A 23,329-nucleotide genomic window follows, 5' to 3' on the forward strand; every position below is an offset into this window, starting at 1 on the left:
CAGGTTCCCTTGGTAGGACCTGCCAGCTCAACCTGACTTACTGAGGGTCACAGTGGGAGTCCTGCTGCCCCTCCTGCTCCTGGTGTATCCCTCCTCTTTTTTGGGCCATACAAACCCCTGTCTGCCACCCCATATCTGTCTGACAGCACCCTGTCTCATGCTTCCTCTCCCTGCTTGTGTCTGGATTTGCTCCCAATACTCTTCTTAGCCTTTGGAGGAATATTTTCAAGCCTCCTGGGGTTGCTGCTGTTGACAATGGAAATCTATTGTGTTTTATGTGCCTGGAAAATGAATTTCCATGTCAGAAGAGGAGAGCAATTACCACAAGCAAGAGAGATCAAATTGGGTCTTTAAAAAGAAAATAAAGTTCAGATCTTATCTGATTAATGAGATTTCTTCCAAACCTTAACAAATCTTAATTACAGTGACTCTGCTGGAAGGGATGAGGTAAAGCTAGGATTGGGGGCTATCTAAACAGAACCGCTCTCTTCCGAGCTAGAGTACATCCCTGCATGAAAGCAGCAGGGACGGCCATTGAGTGTGGAAAGCTGCTCAGCTGGAAATCAGCAAGGCAGGATTCTCCATGGAGCCTGAGCAGCTCCTTCCCCAAAGGCTCACGGTGCTGGGGGAGAGCCCCACCAGCCCCGACCAGCAGTGAGCCCTCTGCTTTGCTCTGCCCTGGATCCTGGCATCCTTTTTGCTCCAGATCCCTCTGCCTCTACAAATTTTTCACCTTTTTTTTGGTTTTTTTTTTTTTTTTTTTCCGTCTTTTCATTTCCTGTAATAAAAATAAATATTCAATTGCTAAGGATTTTTATTCTCCCTTTCCATTTTTTTTTTTCTTAAAAAGAAGCCTTCTGCTTAAAAATTAGCTGAGGGGTACTAAGTTGTTTATTCTGTTTAAGCTCACAAAACATTTTCCGATGATTTGGCTGAATTGCCTGTATAACAGACCAGAGATTGTCTTCCTGCTACCCCTTTATTGAGCACAATAACTTTCTTCCTGAAAGAATACGAGTGTTGAGCCGAAGATGTTGAGAAAGGGAAACTCCAGTGCTTCCCGTAACAGCTGCTCTGATGGTTAATCACCCTGATTTCCTTGGACAAAGTGAAACAAAATTTAAAAAGGTCCAGTACTTTATTTTTAATTGGACTTGTCTGGCTTCAGCATTTACTCATTGGCTCTTGCTACAGATTTCTCTGGCAGGTTAAAGAGTTTTTTAGTACCAGGTATTTCTTCCCCAGAAGGAAATTATTCCTGTATATATACAGGAAGCAAGTCACCTCTTGATCCTTTTAATAAACTAAACAAATGGTTCCCTTCGGATCCTTGGTGTAGCGCATTTCCCTCCCACTTTTGGGTAATATTTGGGGTTCTTCTGTCCTGTTACCAGAATACAAGCTGAGATGGAAAGAGGATGACACAGGAATGAGTCCAAACCACTAGAAAATCAGACAGCCAAACATTCCCTTCTCTTTGTCTCAATGTGTACGAACACATTGTTTCCCTTCACATTATCTTTGGAACAAATTTGGCAAAATATCATTCATCTAAAAGATATTTTCTCAATCTCTATAATTACAGGGTAATTATTGATAGCTATGACCAGAGAAAGAACTGGCTGTCAGCATCTGAATGAGGGGTAAAATAACAGCAAGTCAGTGTACTTAGGCACACGTAGGTCTTCGGGGTGTTGGAGGGATTTTCAGGAGGGGTTGTGGAGCATCCCCTCTGTGCAGCACATGGCAGCGCCTGGCTGAGCTGGGGAGCGAACGGGCCCCAACGGGAATTTGTTCTCCGGTCAGCTCCGCGAAGGGGCAGCCCAAGAAGCTGAAGTCGTGCAAGAGAGCCACACACAGCAGGATCTGAGAAGGAGGAAAATCAGGCAGCTACCAATGAGGCGCATACATCCTCTAAAAACTTTCTGCTGTTGGAATTCTACGATCTGTACCTATTGTGTTTCCAGCTTAAGCTGCTAGGCACAAATTTTGCTTGTGTTCCTGATCTATTCACCAAGATTTCACCCTCTCTTTTCAGTCCAACAAAGTTGCAAAATGTGTGAATAATTTGCATTATTTTTGCCTCATTTCCACTGCCTGATAAGATTCTCATCTGCCTGTCTTGTTTGCCTGATTTATGAAGGTTTGGGATTTTTAGGAATTGCTTCTGTTTTTACTGAGGGAGAGAATTTTTTTCTTATAATAAATTTTGGGTTTACTGTCAACTTTCTCCTCAAGGCCCTGATTTGGTGGACTCCCTCTGCAGTTATTCCACTTCAGGCATGTGCTTAAATCTTCTCAAAAAGAACGATCTTGGGCACAGAATTAAAAATAAATATTTTCATAAATCGAGAGTCAAATCTTCTGCACATATCCAGTTTTGCCTTGCTCCTAGCTGTGATTACATTTGCAACTTTTAATTTCTTTCAGGACAGTGAGTGGGAGAGGAACAGCCACAAACACATTTAGAGAAAACTGTTGTTTTCCTTCTGTTTCTTTACATTTTACCATAAAAGCCAGTTTTTGTATTTAAAGAAAAGACACTTCTCCCCTAGTATTAACAACTTTAACTGGTCAAAAATCACAGAGCAAGCCCTCAAACCAGCAAGCTTATAAAAATAACATAGTTGGGATTCTTGTACTGGCTTTCTGTGTAAAGGGGATGCATGCATCACATTTTCAAGCCATTCTCTGCATTGTCCAAGGGTAGAAAGTTACTTTTTAATTGAAGGCCTGAATTCCTGATCCTAACACATACTCTTTTTCTTCCTGTGCCTCCTTCTTTCCCAAACTCTGCACATTATTTTTAGCTCAAGGATCTGATTTCTGCCTGTGATACTGCTCTCCCAAGGCAGTGCCACTGGCTTAGGAGCAGGAAAGCGGACACTGAAGCTCTCCAAGCCAGTGTGAATCTACAAGCAGAGCCTGGCTTGACCGTGCCGACTCTTCAAAAATCATGGGCTTGATCCCCATTCACCTTTCACAGTTGCAAAACTGGCTTAAAAATCACCATGTTAAAAAAAAAAAAAAAAAAAAAAAAAAAAAGGAATTAGCAAGTGGCTTCTTTTCTGATGCCATTGTGTTGTGGAACAGCAGGCCAGCTTTCAAGCTTTTTGCTGCATCCACAACAAATAGTTATTTCTTAAGAAAAAGGATTAAAAAAGTCTGCTCAGAGCTTTGCATATAATCCTATGACTCCAGGACCCAAGGCTTTGAGTAATATCAAAATCGAAATAAATTCTCCCTGTGAGAATCATAAGAATCTGCCAAATTAGTTCACAGGGGTAAACAAACAGCCAAATATTAGTATTCTACACTAAGAGCTAAATCCTATAAGTGGGGCCAGGGTTGCACATGGATTATCCTTTTATAGTTCAGGCATGGATTTACCAAGGGGATTATAGGCCTTCCCCTCCCCACCCTCCCTTCCTTCCCTCCATCCCTGGTGTTGCCCAGTGCTGCACACTCCCACTGCACCGTAGAGTTCCTCCCACTGCCCCAACACCCTTCCCTGGGCACAGGGATGCATCTGCCCCCTTGCTCTTCCACCTCGAGCACCCAGGGAACAGTCACCCTCCTTCTCAAGAAGACAAAGGCAGGACAGGGTGTGATGCAGAAGTCAGTTCCAGGTCCTGAATGGGTGCAGAATTCCTGGGGGATGGGGGATTAGTCCCCAGATGTCCCAACCTCCTTTCTTCCTGCTACTACTTTGCCCTTCTTGATGCTGTTTCCTGAACAGGGATAATGACAATTCAAACTGACACCCTGCTTCAGTTTTCCTTCCCTACTGGTCTGATAGTGCAGTCCTGATGGCTTGTCACTCTTAATATCCTGAACACTTCCAGTGAGTCCCTCGGAGCGTCAGAAGGCTTTGATTGCACCCAGGGTAGCTTGCATGCTGCTGAGGTGCCACATACTTAGAGATTTGATGAACTTATTCCTTCCTTGACTCTTTTTCCCTACTGTATACACCTATATATGTGCACGTGCATGCACAATCACACACACACATTTTATTATCAAGGCAGACATGGGTATTTTTAACTGGAATTTTGCTGCTCGTTTTAGGCAGAAACAATTCTGCAACATCATTTGTTTGTTCCGATGTTTTTATTTACGCATTTTATAGATTATCACTATTATATAAAAGTGCCCAGTGCTTTACGAGACACAAAATACAGATAATCTCTGTCAGGAAGACTGCACAATCTAAACAAAACAGACAACACAGACAGGGCTCCCTGAGAGGCACAGAGGAGTGAAGATTAGTCTTGTTTCAGTTTTATAAATATACTGCTAACATTATTGGACAAGAAATAGACATGTTTTCTTCTTCTACCCCTTCCATCCTCCCATTTATTAATGCTTCCCTCTTATTCACACAATAGAATTATGATGCAACATGAAATAAAGCCTGGTTTAGGCTGCTGGCCCCAATTCAACAACCCTGAATCCCATCCTTGCTCCCTGGCGCTCACGTGCTTAAGATTTCTCTGGATTGGTGCCTTAGATCATGCAGTCTATTGACAGCTGCCCTTTTGCTTACAAATGAAACCAACCCTAGATCAATAAGAAAAAAACATTATTCTCTTCACCTGTTTAATGCCACGGCTGTGGGTTGCTGTAAGATTTGTAAACAAGCTGATGTCTACAGGGAAAGCTGTAAGACAAAGAACACCTTCCCTACCAAAGGGAGCGGGTGTTCTGTGTTTACATACAAATCACCTTCTGGGGCTTTTTTCAGGGGGCTCCAGAAATTTGCTGTATGGACTGACAAGCAGGGGCTGTTTACTGTCTGGTGTGTTTTTGCCTGATGCACAGATCCAGCACTTTAAAAGGGCACTAGCAGTTTTCATCAAGGAACATTTTTGGAAAGAATCTGCATTTGGGTAAGGGGCATTTCTAAAATCACTTTTATGATTCTCTCTCTTATTTTTTTTCTTTTTTTCTTTTTTTCTTTTTTTTATTTCTCTTTCCTCCACACCCACACTTACCTCTCCTCCTAATAATTTAAAGGATCTGAGACTTGTAAAAGCAATAGAATTCTATGACTCAGAGGAAATCATGTGTGCAGTCCTGGACAAAGGCAGTAGAAGAGGGGTTAAAGTCGGTGCCCAACCACATCAGGTACAGTTCCCTGGGGAAGAAGAACTGTCTGACTGCAGGGGGCTCACCTGGCACATGGCTGACAGTTTTAATTGCATTGTGACCCAGGTCCAAGTCACTGGATGTCTTCTATGGCTCAGATTCCTATATGGAAGACAGAGATGCGTTGTGAAGTTAGGGAAGTTCATATACACAAAAGAGAATCGAACATCAGTTGAGATGCTCTGCACATGTTTCTCATCTCAGCATACTTGCTCAGACTTCACATTTCCCAGATAGTGTCTGGAGGGACCCCCCCTAGATGTCAGAGGTTTGGAGAACTGGGCAAGGTGCTAGGAGAGCCCCCATGGGTATCCCTAGGTGGGAGGGGGGCACTTCAGGAAGGTATACTGGAAAATGCAGAGATGAAGGCCCAGGATGTTCCTGCCTGAACTGACTGACTGGGACACAGCGAGGCTGAAGGGCTGACTGGGGAGATGTGAATGCTGGCCACAGCTGTGGTTCTGCACTGACCTTGAACCAGTCACTTACCCCTCTGTGCCCTCCTTCCTTTTCATTGCCTGCACTGTTGGTCATCATTCTGGGGCAGGCAAGTCCTCTCCTTTGGCCATCCACAGTGCTGGATTGCTACTGAAACAACCCCTGCACATCTGTGGCCCAAGGTCCCCTCCCTCCTCCTCCAAGCAGAGCGCAGTGGGTCACATTGCTGGCATGCCATGGCCATGATTCAAGCCCTACAGATGACCCACATTTGCTTCTGCACCTAGGTTGTGTCCTGCATCAGACCAGCCCCTTCTGCAGGGGGCTTTGGCTACTGTCCCAGCGAGTTAGATCTCAGACCCTACTGGTCTGATGCTGAAATCAGGGCCTTCTCCCTGGGGGTATCTACACTGTCTTGGTTAACCTGGCTGACTGTTGTTTTTGCCCATGCACAGTTTCATTCCCAGCACATTCTTCTTCTGAAACTGATACATCAGTTTTAATTAGTAAGGTTTTCTTTTTCTGTCTAGCGGAGCCTCCTGCCTTCAAAGACCAACTTTCAAACATTAACTCTTCTAAATGTTTCCCCCCACATGTGAACCCCTCCCTATCCTGCCTTGTAAATTATGTCCAGTCCTGTCCTTTTAGCAGGCAGGTACTTAATGTGATAAATTCAGCTTAGTATCTCCTTAAGTGTATGTATGTGTGTGTTTATCAGTGTGCGTGTGTGTGCGTGTGTGTAAAGAAGGAACAAAATAAAGTTGTATCAAAGCCATAAATTACTCCCCTAGCCTCATAAATTGCCAAGGGAAAGCTCAACTTTTGGACTTTTCTTTCAACTAAATGAGATAATTAATGTAAGAGGGGTAAAAAAAAAAATGGGGGAGACCTTCCTCCTCCCTGAAGCCCTTAGCCTTGATGTTTGTCTCTGAAGCGCCAAGGTTGCAGTGGGGTGGAGATCTCAGTTCTGGAGTGGGGGGAAACAGTGAAGGAGATGGAGATCTGGAGGGGTGGGGGTCATGGGGACGGGCGAGTGTTTTCATTTTGGCAGGGCCGTGGGAGGGACTGTAATGTGGGCTGTGACCCTATTTAATAAAATGCCTAGGAAAGCAAGGGGCCAGAAGGGGGGGCGAGAGGGAGACGCAGTGGCTGGGGCTGGCAGGAGACTGTCATGAGATGAAAGTGTCCCTTCGTCCATTCCTTTCCTCCCTCTCTGCTGTCAGCACTTTTTAATGTCAAACAGTGTGAGGGGTTGATGGGGCTAGCTTCTGTCTCCTCATATGTACTATTTTTTCACTTTCCCCAGAACTTCAGCCAGATGAATTCAGTGCTTGGGAGCAACTAGAGAGCGGTGCGGGTGGCCCTGCAGGCGTCCTTTTCACTAGGACCTTGAGCTGAACTTTTTTCAGGTCTTTCTCTGAGGCAAAAGCTTGTCAGGGAATGTCTCCTTTCTGCCCTGCCACCCTCAAGTCCTAGACCACCCTGGGTGTAAAGCTGGCCTTACAAAGCTTCCCCTGAGACCAGCGTGGGCATCACACAGTGAATACGTGTGAATACATAGTGAATATCATCATGTGATAATCCAGTCCCCGCACACTGCGCTGAAATTTAGGGAACTTGGTGTCACTTCGGTGCCTGCCACCAGTCTGTTGGGAGACCCTGGGTCATGCATCATGCAGTAACTCAGTTTCCCTGTCTTTAAAATGTTGGTAATCATCACTACTTCATTTGTGATGAACTTGGGAGATGTATGAAAAATGCACGGTGAGAAACTGGTGCTTTTATCAGGTGTGGTAATCTGGTGATTTAGGTGAGCTGGTACCACACAGCCCAAAAACACCCTGTAACAAGGTGACTGGCCTTGCTGGGACTATGGCCACAAGGCTAGGTCAATAGCAGTGCCACAGTCACTGCACATGTGACATCAAGATCTGCACATTTCTGCTGTACCTGTGGACCTCGCTTGGCAAGCTGGGCAACTGTTGGAGTAGGTTCAATTTTGATTGCCTCAGGGTATTTCAGAGGGCCCAGAGGTGGCAGCCCTTGTCAGTGAAGAAAATTCATCTTTGCAGTGAAGCTGAGCCACAAGACCTCCAAGAAAAGTGATTTCTGCAGTTTTTCTGATGAGAGCTACTTGATTAAAGTGTGACAAACTGATTGCTTATGTTCATGAGCCTGAGCTGTGCTTTGTTCTGCAGCTGCAGGTGAGGCTGACACTGATGAAATGAAACTATCACCTTTTTTAAGTTTAAGCTCAGGTAACCAGCAGAGGCAATTGCACTGTCTGTTATTTGTCCCATCCTCTCCATAATGTTTAACCTACCTGTCAATGTCACCCATACCTGACACACGGGCAGAGACCACTAAACTATTCTATGCCCACAAAATGGGTTTGAATTAATGATGGAGTAAAGAAGCGAGGTTCACTTTGGTGCCAGCACCAAGACTACTCCATCTTCTCTGCTGGCCAACCACCCCTCCATGCCCAGTGACCAAACAGCACATGGCTTGGAGCCAGTGGCAGCACACAGGGTGAGGGTCCTTCTGGGGCAATGGGAAGCACTGGAGGAGAATTTGTCCTCTGTGGTTATCATAGTGGTGATGGAGGGAGGACGAAGGAATCAGGACACAAAGCTATCAGAAAACAGGTTTCTCTAGTCCTATCAATCCCAAGACTTGCTTTGAATTACCTTTTTTATGTGCATGGAAAATCCTGTGCCTCCTCTCTGGCCTAGCCATTGGGACAACCTAAAGCTGCAAGTAATTTTCTAGGGTGCAGATGGGAGGGAGGGGAAGGGTTTGAGGTGGGCACTTCTTCTGGGGTAGTCAGAAGTCCGAGTGAGCATGGGTAGAAGCTTTGGTGCCTTGGCCATGCTGTGGTGGTGTGTGTCGGGGCAGAGGGGATGGTGGCCATTTCTCGGGTGTGCTGTGCGAGGGGCGGGGGAGCTGGGCTGCCTCTCTGCAGCCCGTGGGCACTGCTGTGCTGCTCACAGCAGTGTATGTTTGGTGAGGAGCTTTGGCTGTCTTAAGCACCTTTCGAATACATTGGGCACAGCTCATTGAATCCTCTAACAATCCAGCTCCTGTCTCTTCTCCCTGCTCTTCCCAAGAGCCAGTGTCTTTTTTCAAGAAACAGCAACAATGCCTGTGCCCCACACTCCTGTGGGCTCTGTTCCCTCCCATCCACAGACTGTCTCCCCTTGCTGCCCCATGACACACAACCCCCGCTGAAAAAGAGGATTTTGTTGCTGGCAAATGGTTCCTTGCTGGTGAGGATTTTCCAGAATTCAGCACTTCCCAGGCCCTACTCCTGCATGGAGAGAGCTAGTTAATGAGCCATTAACCAGAGGAAGGGAACTCTCTGGTGGCTGCAAGCAACAATAGCAACAAAATAACCCAAAAACAACAAAGCATATCCAAGAAAAATGCACCAAACATCAGGAGGAGTTTCAGGGAAAGGAAAATGAAAAAACAAAAGCAAATCCAGAGAGATGTGATTGTAATACCTTGGCTAAAAACTGAATCCTTGGTAAAGTAGTTGCCCTCTCTGGTGAGGAGAAGGGTTTAGACTTGACTCATGCAGCCCCACCAGCTATTCTTCCCCCTGCCTTCTACAGCCTTGTCCCAGAATTCTCACTTTGGGCTGGGCATACAGCAGGAGGACAGTGAGGAGTGGTGCCTTGGGACCCAGCATGTCTGCCCAGTGTAGTGGCCCTGCTCTAGGAGAGGTGGGAGGCTGTGTAGGAAGATGAGGGAAGGAGCAGATACAGGCTCCAGAATGTGGGTAGTCGGGGAGAGCCCTCTTTGGAGAATGCCTGGGTGTGTTAGAGCTTGGGGTTTGAGAAGCTGGGGAGCAGGGGTGCTGAGGGTGTGCAGCTGGTCGTCGTGCAGGGGTTGGATATTGAAGCAATGCAGGAGCAGACTTGGTGCATGCAATAGCCACAATGTCCCTGAGCTAGCTCATGTCAACGGCTTGTAAACTTTTAATGGCCTACCTGGAGAGCTGAGCTGCTCACCCAATAAAGATCTCTGGGCAGGGAATGAGCACCCACTTGGGAATTAGACCATTGAGACACTTGTCTCAGTAGCACATGCTGGGGAGAAGCTCTTTTGCAGTAGGATTGCAGAGTGCTCTGCCCAGGAGACCCCCAGGATGCCTGCAACCTCCAGCACTGCTGCAACACAAACAGTGCAAGTCATTGTTCCCAGAACTGCATCTGTATTTTCACTGTTCTCATTGCAAACTTGCTTGGTTTGCTCTCCAGCTAAGTACTTTGCACCTGGAAACATGCACTTGAATGCCATTTTGGTGGTGCTTGCTGGTTGGAAATCAATATTAATTTACTTGTGCGTGTAAATACAGAAATGTATTTATAAGTTTCAGATCAGTTGCAAACACATGCAAATTCTGTACATAAATTCTCACTCATTTATGTAATCTGTTCAGTAATATCATTAAAGAGAGCACATCTACTGCCTGACTAGAGTTACATTTGCAATGTGCTGAGATCAGCTGTGCCTATTCATGTACCACACTCCCTTGCCCATGCGGCTCCCAGCAGTGGGTGATGCTCTGGCTCCAGGTATCTGCTGCTGATTTCCTGTGATGTGTTATTACTTTTTTCAAGGGCTTTGGGTTTTGGTTTTGGGTTTTTGTTGTGTGTGTGTCTTTTTAGCACAAGCAGGTTTGAATTATTCTGAGGTTTGTGGCATAGGGAGGGAATTGTGGTTTCTTTCGGACTAAACAGCTGCTGCAAAGTGATTGCAAATGCACTGGACCTGATTGCATAGCTGCTCTCCTCCAGTCTTGTGTCTCTCCAGCTACAGATCACAAGAAGAGTAAGAATTATTTACAATTCTACAAAAAAGAAACATGGTCAAGCAAGACATCATTAAAATACACTTTTAACAAGACACGGTGTGTGTATTTCTCAGAGTTGTCATTTGAGAACTGCCCACTAAATTACTGCTCAGAAAAGTAACTCTGAGTGAAAGGAAAAATCGTCTGGTTAAACATATTGTATGTCAGTGCTGAGAAAATCATTAACATATATATGCTGTAGAAAAGAGAATGCACCAGCTAAAGTCTATCAATAAAGATGTACCACATTTTTATGATACTGGAATTAAAGAGACCTGATAGGAAAATATCACACTTGTTTTATTAAAAAATATTATCTTGTCAAAACGGTTTCCTTTCCAGGATAAATGAAACTCAGCCACATCAATATCACTGATTTTTAATGGTCATTTTTAAGCTCAATGCTTTATTATTTGTAATTATTTAATAATTCCAGAATATGTTTAATTGGTCAAACCCTTGATTTCTTATTAAGCCATTCTGACTATTAAAAATATTACAAAAGCAATCCTAAAAAAAGGCATTGCATTTTAAAGGCACAGCAGTATATTCCATAATACTGCCACTTTTCACATCAAAATGTTTCTGAAGAAGGCTTTCAGTTCAATGAATAGTCCCGCATTTAAAATTGTAAAATAAAGAACACAGGAACTAAGACTCTTCCTTGTATGTACCTAAGGTGGAGGAAAGTGTGTGCTGTGTTGAATTATTTGATAGGTAATATACGGTTATAGCAGCTGACAGAGTTTTACCCCAGGGCAGAATTAAGGCTAAATATTCACTTTTGGAATTTTTATTTCTGTTGCATAGAAGTCTGCATTGTATGAACATAATCTTTGCATTTGTTACCTACATTATTTTTAAAAAGAAAAAATGAAACAAAGATGAAAATAAAACTCAAGAGAAAGCACATGCTGATGGTAGCTGATTGCAACAAAAAGGAACCACTTCAATCAGTCTACATGAGATCTAGATACTCAAGCATGTACCTGTGGTAAAAACTTCAGGGTGATTACTTAGCCCAGGAGAGGTACCAACACTCCCTGCTTACAGAAAGCTGGAGTTCTCTCTGCTTGCCGTGGTAGGTCCAAGACTGAGTTCATGATAATGTATCTCTATATAGGGCATATCGGTATTAAAATAACTGTCTTGCAGGTATGTTTTATTGTGCAGTGGATACACAAGATCTTTGTTGCATACATGCTGGCTCAGTTTTTCTGAGCTGAGGACATGAATCATCCTCCAAACTGCCATCAGAGTTGATGAGAACTGGCTATTTGACTTAGATGTCTCAGTCGATGGAAGTAGATCACACTGGCAAACGTTGCGGAAGCACACACACATCGCAGGTGGGGTTCTGTGCTGGACTGTGGCTTTGCTCTGGAGCCAGAGGGAGGGCAGCCCTGGGCAGGATGGTGGAGAGGTGTGGGCAGCGTTTCTTTGCCCACACGTGGCGCTGAGGCTGGGGGCTGCTGCAGGCACAAGGGATGTGTGTCGGATGCACTCCATACGCACGTGCTTGTTAGTGGGTAATCTGATGGCACACAGCCGCTGTGGCTGGTGCAACTCAATGACTCCGCACCGGGGGCTGGGTATTAATTACACGCTTGAGAGCCGTGTGTCTGTGTGTGTAGCCGTGGGCCCAGGGAAGACCCTGAGCTTGTCATGCACTCCCTGTGCTCGTGCAGCTGCGGCAGGAGGTGCAGAGCTGTGACCCTCTACCTGCACCCTCGAGCTTTCACTGACCTGGTTGGGCAGCCCCTGCGTGCGCCGGTGCCATGGCGTGTGCAGCAGGGTAGGGTTGCTGCCCACTGGGTGGGTTTTATAGACTCTGCGTGTACCATCCTGAGCACAGCGCTGAGACCACAGCCAGCTGCTGAACTCTGGTGGTAACAAACAGCCCCATTAATGCAGTGTCACAGATTTCATTAGGGCGTCAGTCCCGACCAACATGGCCATAAATCAGGAAGATGGTACAAGGGCTTGCAGGCCCTGGTTTCAAGGGCCACATAGCCAGAGACTCATAACACTCAAGAGGAAATGATCATGAATATTATTTAAAAAAATCAGAAATGTATATTAGAAAATCTCTGAGCTTATCAGATGGAGTGAGGTTGGGTAATAGCTGTTATTTATACTGCTTGTGCAGAGTGATAAAGTGGTGCTTTATGACCTGTGGTTTATCACTTAGAATAAGAGTCATGTGACTCCATTAAGGATCCTTCTGTAGAAATGAAAAAGGGTAAATTAATGTGGTTTTTTTATTGTTAAATATTTGCACTCTCCTAAACCCAGTTTTTATTTTCTCTACTTAAGAAGTAGCGTATAAGCACAAATAAGTTCAAGTTTTGATTGATGAAGAGGTGGGGTGAAAACTCCCTTTATGTCAAAGGCTCTCTGGAGTGAGCCAGCCTCCCACCCACTAATGTCTATCAGCAGGGCTGGGTTCAGAGAGGAGGGAAAGGCAACACAATCAGCACTGTTGCACCCTAAAAGTCGCTCCCCTTGACCTTTCCAACCCACCATTTTCTGCAGAAACACACTGGAGTCCTGCTGCTGCCTCACTGCTGCTCTGGGAAGGGAGAAGTTGATCTGTGGAGACCAAGGGTGGGAGCAACCCTGGGCAACTTGAGCAAAGAGATGAGATGAGACACTCCCAGGAGAAGACAGGCTCTGCCTGAGCAAAGAGAAATTGAACACCTCGGTGATGTTTAAAACACTAGGAACTGTCCTCACAGACCTCCATATGAGCCTTGCCATGGCAATGAGCTCCATGGAAGTAATGGGTAATCTGCAGGACAATGCTGTCACTGGAACCTGAATGGGGGAGAAAAATCACAGCAGTGCTGTTGAAGAGGTCATACAATTGCTGTTGGGGATATTCCTCACAAGATCTGTGAGCTGAAGCTGCTGGGGAGGCAGTGAGCACACAGTGCTGGTTGGCAATGGCCACGCGCACCAGGGCATAGGAAAGGAAAGGGAGACAGAGGAGACTAGCAAACTCCAAGGAGGTGCTGGAATGCCACAGGAGTCTCTCCCAAACCTTCCTGGTTTAGTCTGAGATGCTCAGAGATGGGGTTACAGGAGAAAACCAAGACTGAGCTGCTCAGGAAGAAAGCATGAGAGCAGGCAGATGCAGACAAGGGCTTTGCTGAGGGACAGTGATGGACACACTCCTCTGCCGCCTCTGGTGACTCCTGTGTTCACAACTCTGCACCACCTACATGGTGCCTCAAGGCACTTGAAAGGTCTGTCAGCTTCCTACGGGACTCCTTTTAGCGAGGTGATGAGTGTGGGTCAGCTGAGCAGTGGAAGTGTTGGGTTATTAATAACACCTTTACAGCCCCAGCTATACAAATTGAACAGAGCACATTGTGCAGCTAATTATGGGACTGTAGTAAAAAAGAAGATTCCCTAAGAAGGCAGAAGCACCGTATTTGGTTTTATCTGTATCTGATTCGGTTTTCCTGCTTGTAAAGTGCAGTTTACCATATTCATCATCAAAACATATGTGGAAAGGATTACTTTAAAATTACCTGTGGAGATAAAAAGGACTGCAAGTTTGCAAAATTTTCTCAAATATTCACTCTCAGAATCTGGATCTTTTTCTGTTTTGAGGAATAAAAGTATTGTTGACTTATCAGAACTGGAGGGAAGAAGTTTCAGTAAACTAATAAAATAACATGAGAAAACTGTCAGCATTTTTGCCATCTTTTCCCCTTTGATTTTGAAAGAATGAGTTTGGATTCTTGGTTCTTGTTTTAAAATCCAAATCTACAAGAGTGTTTGAAGGGAGGGAGCCTTCCTTGCCTGGAAGTGAGACAGTGATGGCTTAGGAAAGAAAGCAGCAGACAAACCTGAAAGGAAAAAGGAAGATTATTAACATTATTTTGTTGTTTGTTGTTTTTTTTTTTTAATCTGTTGCTTATGTTTCCTCTAATAGTAAAACTTTCTGAAGCTGGAAGTTAAGTCTGTAGCAGTAAGGGCAGTTGTCATAACTCCTTCCCAGGCTGAGTTACAACTCAGAGTCCTATTGTGTTAAGAACAGAGTATCAGAGTCACAAAATAGCTCAGATTGGAAGAGATCCTCGGAGGTGTCTGGACTCACCTCCACCTACAGCAGTATCTAGTCCAAAAAGGCAGGCAGAAGAGGCTTCGAGGGCACACACAAAGTCAGTGGCATAACATGCAGGGAGCTGTGGTCTCTGCCTCTGCCTGGCCAGCTTTCCAGAGGACTCTGCATTCAAACTGCACCCTGTGACCAGATGTGACCCAGAGGTGGTTCAGTCCATTATTTTGTGTGTTCTGCTCAGTGATGGGGGTGGGTTTTCTCTCCAGATGAGGAAAGCATGGTTAGCGGCTTTCAAGTGACCTTGTGTGTAAGCAGAATTCAGCCTAATGTCTAGCTTTCACAGCATATTGCCTGTGTGTTCCTCACAGTCATTTCCCATCATGGCTATGTGCTAATTGTCTCTAGGGGAAGTGAGAAGAAGACTTATTAATCTGTGCACTCAGGAAAGGTTGTAAATCACTGTGTGTTTCCAGCGATAAAATTGGCGAAATAAATTAAAACAAGCACTAATGACCCAAAGAGAGCTCTGATGTAGTGGGAGTGGGCTGGGGCATATAGCTGTGTTTGGGTACAGGGTACACCTCTGTGATATACTTTGTTCTGACAGTACTCTTGCATATCTCCAGCCACAGTCCCTTGACCCCAGCCAGTGCATAATCAATATTGCATATTGTTCTCCCTTCTCTGCTGCAGTGATGGCCTTAGATTTTTAGCTCGGTTGTTCTATCCCCTTTGCTTTTCAGTCCAGCAGAGCTTAGAGTTAATATATCCTGGTTCTCTCACACTTCTCAACAAAACAGTGATATGTTGAGCAGCTTCAAAGCCAACAGAGGCATATATCCATTAACAACTGTATGACTTTCTTTTTAGATTTTAGTGTAAAAAGTCCATTCAGAAAGATTTCATGCAGTACATAATAAGGCAGGTTTCCAAAAAGCCTTTCTGGTGATAAACAACCAGGGTGGAAAAGCCACCCCTTAGTCCTGTTTTCCAACAACCTCTTTCATCTGGGAGGCCTGCAAAATCCTTCAGTGACTATTCATCAAATGCCACTGAAACGTCTGATCTCTCTCTCTAGAGGAGATGTTAGTACCAGACAGTTCTATGTTTTCTATGCAGCAACTGTCCCTACAAGAAATCTTCGGAGAATATCCTCCAACATTTTCTGGGATGATTAAATACTACCTGTTTTGCCTCACCATCCAGCTTCAGCCTCTGGATATTAACCAGAAATAATTCATTTTATACCCACCAATATAAGAGCTACTTCTCAAACAAGGAACAGCCTGCTACTGCTCAGGATTGCTCACCTGCTGGTGGATGTACCTTGCTACCTTCCTTGGAGACAATAAGAGATCACAAGGAAGAAGAATTTCCTTGGTATGATCTTCACAGTGGATGCACTGAATCAGTGTAACCCTCAGCCCCTGTAAGCTCACCAACCTTCTGCCTTTTCCCCAGATGCAGGTCTCTGGACTTTCCATAACCAGAAAAGACTGAAGGAGTGCTCCTGCTGCAGTTGGCCACCTCTGCTGGGATGTGCACAAATGTCAACAGCAGAACTGTGCTAAAGTGAGGAATGCGAGGCACTGCCTTGTGAAGTCATGGTCGTGAGCAGAGGCTCCTGCTCCACAGTGCACTCTTTATGTTCCAGAGTCTTCTGTTCTCAGGACCAGTTCACACAAACCCCTCCACATTTCCTGCTGGATTTGGTGTTTTTAGACATCACAGACAGAGAGGCAAGACACTGGAACTAAGGATGGCAGTGCCTGGGCTCCCTTGTCTGCCTCGACAGAACCACAAATTTCTCCAGGAGCTGAGTCCAGCAGCATAACTAAGCATCAATTAAAACTGCTTGCAAGGAGCTCCCTAAACCAATGTCTGTCACACAGGAGGTAAGAGTACCAGCCTGAAGCTGTACTTGGGCAGCACCTCCCAACATTAACATTAATGTGTTAACATATATATATAATATAATTAACATTATTTATCTTGTATCAGTTTCCTGAGTCCTGTGGCCCAAGCTCTGGTTTGTATTTGTATCTTATAAACATAAGAACTGCTAGGAAAAGTGTTTTTGAAGTGATCAAAACAATAAATTATGTCTTTCAGTTATGCTTTCTGACACAAGCATATAAATGGATGGCACCAACCCAACCAAGTTCAGAAGCCTGAAAGGCTTTTATTCCATGTGCTATCACCACTGCACCAGTCCATGTTAAACACCAGCTCAGTCTCTTGGGCCTTACTAGAGCTCTTTTCTGTGTTTCTGTACAGTAGGTTGGCTCACAATTTGCTCTTGGAAAACACAATACTTTTTAAAAATAATTTTCCTCTTTGAGGTTTTTCCATATCCTTAACTCAAAATATTTTCTCTTTTCATTAAATTCATTTATTTTTCTAATTTTTGCCTACTTAACATTCTTGCCCCTTTTCCTAATTCCAATCAAAACAAGTAGTGCTGAAGGATGGTAAAGAGAAACAGAAGAGGTAATCTCCTAAGGGGAAAAAAAAAAAAAAAAGGATCCATTCAGAAAGCCGGGAAACAAAATCAACAAGGAGAGCTTTGAGTGTTCTGTTTTGCTCAGTAAATTGTCGATTCCTTTTGCCTCAAGTGCTGGACTTGATTCTTCTCCGACAGAGTGCAGCCAAGAATTACAAAGCGAGTCAACAGACAGTGGAACTGAGTTCATCTGAAAAGTAGCCAGAAAAAACCCTCGGTCTGTGTTTGAGGTGTCCATTTTTAGAAGGAAATTTGCTTAGGCAGAGGAATACCAGCATATTCAGGGTGAGTGGCTCTGTGTATGTGTTTTGGGTCTTAGCACAAGGAAGGGATGTCTTGCCACCCCCAGGGGTCGGGAATAGTGCATGCATGGGGAGGACCTATTATATTATTTTTCTTCTACCTTAATGAACTCCTCTCATGTCCACCTCTGATCAGTGGAGTATGACAGAGGGTGATTGAAGGCCAGTCTCCCAGGAAATGAAGTTTGTTCACACAGCCCAAGTATGCTGGCCCTACTCCTGCCTGCCTCTGATTTATAGGACCAAAAATTCCTTCCTCCGGTAACAATAACGCTCTTAAACTCCAGACCCCTCTCCCTCACAGAACCTCCAGACAGGGCAGCCTGAGCCCAGGAGAGACGGGAGGCACCCAGCAAATATATCCATCAACACAACTCAGGTTTCAAAGGAATATGAGACCCCACAGGGTTAGGCTCACAAAGGTGGAGAGCGGAGGAGTGTGGCCACCACCGTACAGCACCTCCTCCTGGGAAGGCGCAGCAACAGGAATAACCGTGCCATGGACAGGGGCAGGAGCCACAGCAAGTCCAATAAGCCAGATGGCACAAGCCCAGGGCAGTATTTCCAAGGGAAATTTAGGTCCTCTGGTTGATGCTTGATTCTCAGGCTGGGAACAAGTCTGTTTTCAGGTCTCCTAATATCAGAAGTTTCTTCCTACAATGTCTCCTCTGGGATGAAGCTGGTGGCTTGTGTGCACACCAAATGCTTCATCTCTCATACTGTACTTGGTTTTGAGAGGTTTCCTATGAGTTCTGTGTGTTTTGTAACACTTAAAGACAGCAGCAATGGCTGGGACTGCTGTTTCTGCAGCACCATGGCTCCTGTGTGGCTCTGCAAGGCTCATGCTGAGAGGGCATCACAGGAAAGTGCCACACTGCATCTCAGGAGCATTAGAGCATGATGGAGCCCCACGGTGCAGCAAGTAACAGTGTCCAGGGGTGCAAGGCACGCTGGATGGTGCTGGAGGTTTGTCTGTATTGTCTAGTGGGGCTGGTTGGTGTCACAGGCTGTCACCATGCACTGTCTGAGAGACAGAACCATCCCCCAGCCAGGGAGCCTGTAGTTAAACAGTAGGAATGTTCTGAGGGCATATTGTTTCCTGCTTTGTTTTGTTTAGTAACATAGACAGGGAGATACAGGGCGGCCATCACAGCAACCTCTAAACTGGCAAGACCCATGCATACACACAAACACACGCTCTTTTTGGAGCTGCGGGTCACATGTTTATGCTTAACGTTACTGTCAGAGTTTTGGGTCAAGGAGAGAAAAAAAGAGCCCTTTTGCAGCAGGACAGTTGTGGTTGCCAAACTGCGAGGCAAGTCCTGGAAAGAAACAAGTTCGTTCTGTAACTTTTTTTTTTTTTATCATTTACTTATTAACAGCTCTCTCTGGCTCTCACCTGAAGCTGCTGACCTGTTCCTCCTAGACAGAGCAATTAACAGGGAGACAATGATCTGCAGAGGGCAAGGAGCAGCCTGTGCTGGGGAGGGGGCAGAGGTGGGGAAGGGCTGCGGGAGGCTGAGGGTCACAGAGGATAGAGCTATTTATGGCCTTAAGAGGGAGGATCAGTAAAGAGCCATCTAGCTTGACTTGACTTCCTCTTGACCTATCACTTCTGGGAGATACTGATGCAACTCCCTGCCCCCATGGGCTTCCAGTGTCCCCACTGCTTAGGTACAGGGATAGACTGCTGAAGGTGGTAGTGGGCGGAAGAAAACGTGGTGGACCATGTATCAGTTCCATTAAACTTGTGAGGTGGTATTTTAAGTGAGAAGGAAGAGATCTTCCCGATGTCTTGTAGTCTTCTCCGACACTAGGCCCTGTAACTTCTGGAAGCTTCTGGAAGGAGAGACAGGAAAGCTTTTTGCTCTGTCTGTTGGCAAAGAGCAGTCTCCCCTCCCAGTTTTTACTGTGGTTGTTTGGACAGAAGGTCTGTGGGACAGTAACTCTGCGTTCATGCTGGTAGGTAGCACAGCAAGCTCTGATCTCTATCTCACAGTCTGTGCTCAACACAGTGCAAGTAATTGCTTGACACAGAGAGAGCAAGTCTGGCTCATACACTTGTATCTGACCTCCACATCTGGGCCAGCCCCTTGATGTCCTGCTACGAATGCTGTTTTGGAACATAACCCTTGTAAATTACGAGTCTTTGCATATTTGTGTCCTTCAGACCACCTATCCTTCTTTGCTGGAATGTGCCGAGACTCGTCACAACTGCAGGGGGATTCCCAGGCAACACCTTGGCAAGAAATTAGCTTTGTGCTGTATCTGAGTGACATGATGTAAGAAGAACCCTTCCTCTAAATAACTGTCTCCAGAGAAAAAGGTTAAAGGCATGATATTATGTTAGATAACCATGTTAAATTGCATCTAAAAAGGAAGTTGGTAATTCCTAATATATATTTTTGATGAAACATGAGCTTTTTTAAAATGAAGAACATTTTTATGGAGCAATCCTATGAGATGCCAAATGTTTTGGCCCTGATCTAGCTAGATATTTAACCACGCACTTAATTTCTTAAGCTGCTCGTATGCTTAAATATTTTGCTGGATCGAGTCCAAAGCTCTCAGCATTCTGTGGTGTGTCAAAGGACCAGGTTTGCAGCAGCACTGCTGAACTCAGCCTATAATGAAGTAAATCTTCACACAGAATGCATTTTCAGTTAGTGTACTATCCAACAAAAAACTTAAATTTCCTTAGGATTTCTTTCTTAGTTGTGTGTTTTCTGATGGTGTTCTAGTAGACAGGTTTGCTAGCCAGAGTATTTGTGGAACAAGACACTTTTAAGTAAAATTTAGTGGGATCTAATGGAAAATTGTTTTGTTCTAAAAATTCCAGGATTCTCACCCAAGACCTGACTTTAAAAGGGACTGAAGACTCATGGGGAAAGAAATGGAGTGTGTAACCACTCCATCCAGTCAAAGCTGACCAAGATAGTTGGAATCATTCACAGAAATGATTTAGAAAATAATTTCAAACAACAGATGGGGAGGAATTATCACCTGATGGCAGTCAACCGGTGAGCAGAGACCAAGTTCTTGAGTAAAGCAGTTCTCTGCAGATGGCTGGGTTCAATAAGAAAGAATAAAAAATGAACCTGACCAGTAACAAAAAAAGTGAACAAGTGGGTTTCATATGTCCTACTGAAGGGAATACAAAGAAGAAGAAGAAAACAGCCCTAGGTGGGAAAAGGTGAGTCTGATTTCTAATCTTGTGTGTTGTAATTACGGTGTTAAATGTGCAAGAGCAAAGTGAATAGATGAGATGGCATAACTAGAAAGAATTTGTGGAAGAGAGCTGAGCAAAAAAAGGCTCTGTCAAAGCCAAAAAGGATACATGCCAATGTTGTTTCTCTTGGCATAGGTCAAAAAGCAGACTGTGTGACAAGAGAGAAATTTGAGAAGACTGAGATAATGCCCAATTAGATCATGCAGTTCACCTCCCTGGGGCCTGTGACAGACTGGTAAGGAATTTTTTTTTTTTTTGCTGAGGAGGGAAAAAAGTTGTCAGAAATTTGAATGTTTTTTTCATTCTTTCTCCCAAAAACTGTACTCAAACCAAAACCTCACTGAAAAATGTCCCTTTCAGCTTAATATGTTCACTTCCTTCTACTGTCTTGTAAGAAAAAAAAAAATCAGATGCCTACTGTGAAAAAATGCTTAGTAGGTCCATGCTGCAATTTCCTGCAAGAACAAAATTTTAGGAAGACCTAATCATGGCTTTTTGTTATCACTGAAATCCTTCTTAGTCACCTGAGCCCCATGGCATCAGACCACCGCAGACATGTTGTTCCTTAGAGTACACAGCCAGAGCAGAGCCCAGCTCTCCAGTTCCTGGGTTAGCCCAAGCTGGGATGAACCATTTGCCCCACAAGACTTAGTTGCTTCATTCTTGTGGCTCCTTTTCATACATGTTATGACTGTCAGTGACTCTTGCAGCTCTGGAGAGAGGCTGACCACATCCATAGCAGCTTTCACATCAATTGTGAGCCTGCCTCAATTTTGAGAAGACTTGTGGAATTAACATTCTCCTGAGCCCAGAAATCATTATGCTTAGGTTACCTCTAACTGAAAACCTGACTGGCTTGTGCTAAATTTGGCAAGTGACTTCTATATTTTGGCAGTTGGAGGGATGGGAGCATTATCTGAACATGTGCCGAATTTAATGTGGTCAGGCTGTATTACAAACTGGTATGGGGACCAAGAATAAAACTGGGATTCCCCAAGCTCTGTGTGGTACTGCGATATCTGCTTAGGCTCTTCTGGCACCCCTATAACCCTTTTCCTCAGTGCAATTTTCTTAGGGCTTTAAACAGTGAAGATTCCTAGTGAATTTCATTGCCAGGGAGTTTATCCCTTAATTTTATTCTGCTTCATTTTTATTTCCTTATCTTTAGAGAGAAATCCTTGCTGTTATCCTATCATACTACCTAACTCTGGCTTTGTTATTATCTTCCACCCAAACTTAATACGTTTGTCTCCATCTTTAGCAACCTTTTTAACATTCCTGGGATCTGGGACTGAAATTCTGCACTGTGGTGTGCTGGTGGGGATGTAAATTCAGTTTACCAGACAGGAACAACTGAAATGATAATTTATTTTGGAAACATGACTGTGAAGTATTTTCTCAGCATTACCTTATTTCCTTTCTGCCATGTGTAATAGCTTAAGTTGAGGACATCTTCTGCAGGGAGTGCCTGGCTTATACATACATGGATCTCCCCTCAGGAGTGATCCGACTCTTCATTATACTCTATCGATGGCTAACGAGCATTGGTACCAGTAGCAGTATCTACGGTACAGCTGGTAGATTTGAACCTGAGCTGGTCAAATAGCATGTGCAGATGGAGGGAAAACGCTGGGGTTTGTGACTGCAGCTCCCAAAAGAAGGAAGCAGGAGAGGTGCAAAATCACAGCAGAATTACAGTTGCACATTACAGTTTGTTTGGAGGTGGTTGCAGCTGACTGACCTCTGACTCATTCCTCCAGCTATGTGTTGAGGAGAACTCCCAGGTGTGGGAATGGCCACCCTCTGGGACAGAGATCTTGGTCCCTCCTGTATGTGTGGTACCAGATAGGTGGGTAGAAAGGGAGCTGCTCTGACATTTCCTCTCCCATTGAGGAGGGAACCTTGTCCTTGCGAGGCTGTCGACAGCCAGCTCAGCCCTGTGTGACCAACCACCATCGCTCCTGTGTCCTTTCCCCTCAGGTGCCGCCTTCATTAGCTGAGGCCTTGGTTTTATGGGAACCCTCCCACCCAGTTTCCTCCTGCCTTAATGACAGGCCCATTAAAGAGAAGCCAATAAAGCCACAGTGTAAGAACAGTGTGAGGGACAGCTGCCTGCCCATCCTCTACATGGGTGAGCCAGGTCTGAGGGCAGCAGGAGGCAGAGATACTCCTGCGTTGCGCTGAGGTGACCCCTGGGAGCGGGCAGAGGCCGCAGCTTCCAGGCCAGCTTTCATGCTCCGCTTTGGGGCTCTCTTGCGTAAACTTTTCCCAGTGTGGGGTTGAGGGGTTTTTTGTGGGTTTTTTTTTTTCATCTCTGAGGAGGGAGGAACAAGGTCTTTTAATGAGGGAAGGATTAACAGGCCATAAGACTCTGCCCTGAAAGAGCCAGTCTGTCTGTGGGGCCGCTCAGCAGGACGCAGGGTAATTGGATTGGATCCCAAAGAGCACCTTGAATCGGTTCTGAGGCGGCCACAGCGGGTTGCTCCAAAGGGGGCCAGGGGGCCAGGGAGGAGGGGAGCGTGTGGCTCTTTAGAGTAGCCAGAGCCAAGATGGGGGATCAGCCGGCTCATTAAGGGATTAGAGTGTTTGTTCTTCTCAAGACTTTTGTTGCTAAAACACTTTGCACAGCATTTTCTGGAGCCTGGGGAGCTTAAAGAGCTTGTCAGAGCCCTGCTCCTGTCCCCACACAGGAGCAGAGACGCTCTTTTCTCTGGCCTTCCTGCCAATGCTTACAACAGCTATGGCTGGTGACAGCTCCTCTCTCCCAGCCCTTCCC

General features: G+C 45.1%; 1 protein-coding gene and 2 long non-coding RNA genes across 3 annotated transcripts in view; 2 read left to right on the plus strand and 1 right to left on the minus strand.

The window, feature by feature from the left end:
* The window catches only part of HIF1AN (hypoxia inducible factor 1 subunit alpha inhibitor), a 95,151-nt gene that overhangs the window by 27,149 nt on the left and 44,673 nt on the right, over nt 1-23,329 (plus strand). The window contains exon 8 of the transcript XR_015289704.1: nt 20,689-20,788. The gene's annotated coding sequence lies outside the window, so the exon portion shown is untranslated. The remainder of the gene's footprint in view (nt 1-20,688; nt 20,789-23,329) is intronic.
* On the minus strand, nt 10,821-16,064 carry LOC147651903 (uncharacterized). Its single transcript, XR_015289706.1, has 2 exons — nt 15,963-16,064; nt 10,821-14,304 (listed from the first exon to the last, which is right to left on the minus strand). It is a non-coding gene; the product is annotated as an uncharacterized LOC147651903 (long non-coding RNA).
* Nucleotides 15,981-20,441, plus strand: LOC147651904 (uncharacterized). The gene is made up of 5 exons (XR_015289705.1): nt 15,981-16,091; nt 16,174-16,414; nt 17,161-17,307; nt 19,495-19,650; nt 20,164-20,441. It is a non-coding gene; the product is annotated as an uncharacterized LOC147651904 (long non-coding RNA).

The sequence above is a fragment of the Cyanistes caeruleus genome, chromosome 8, assembly GCF_971803275.1.
Source record: "Cyanistes caeruleus chromosome 8, bCyaCae1.hap1.1, whole genome shotgun sequence".
Classification (NCBI taxonomy): Eukaryota; Metazoa; Chordata; class Aves; order Passeriformes; family Paridae; genus Cyanistes; species Cyanistes caeruleus.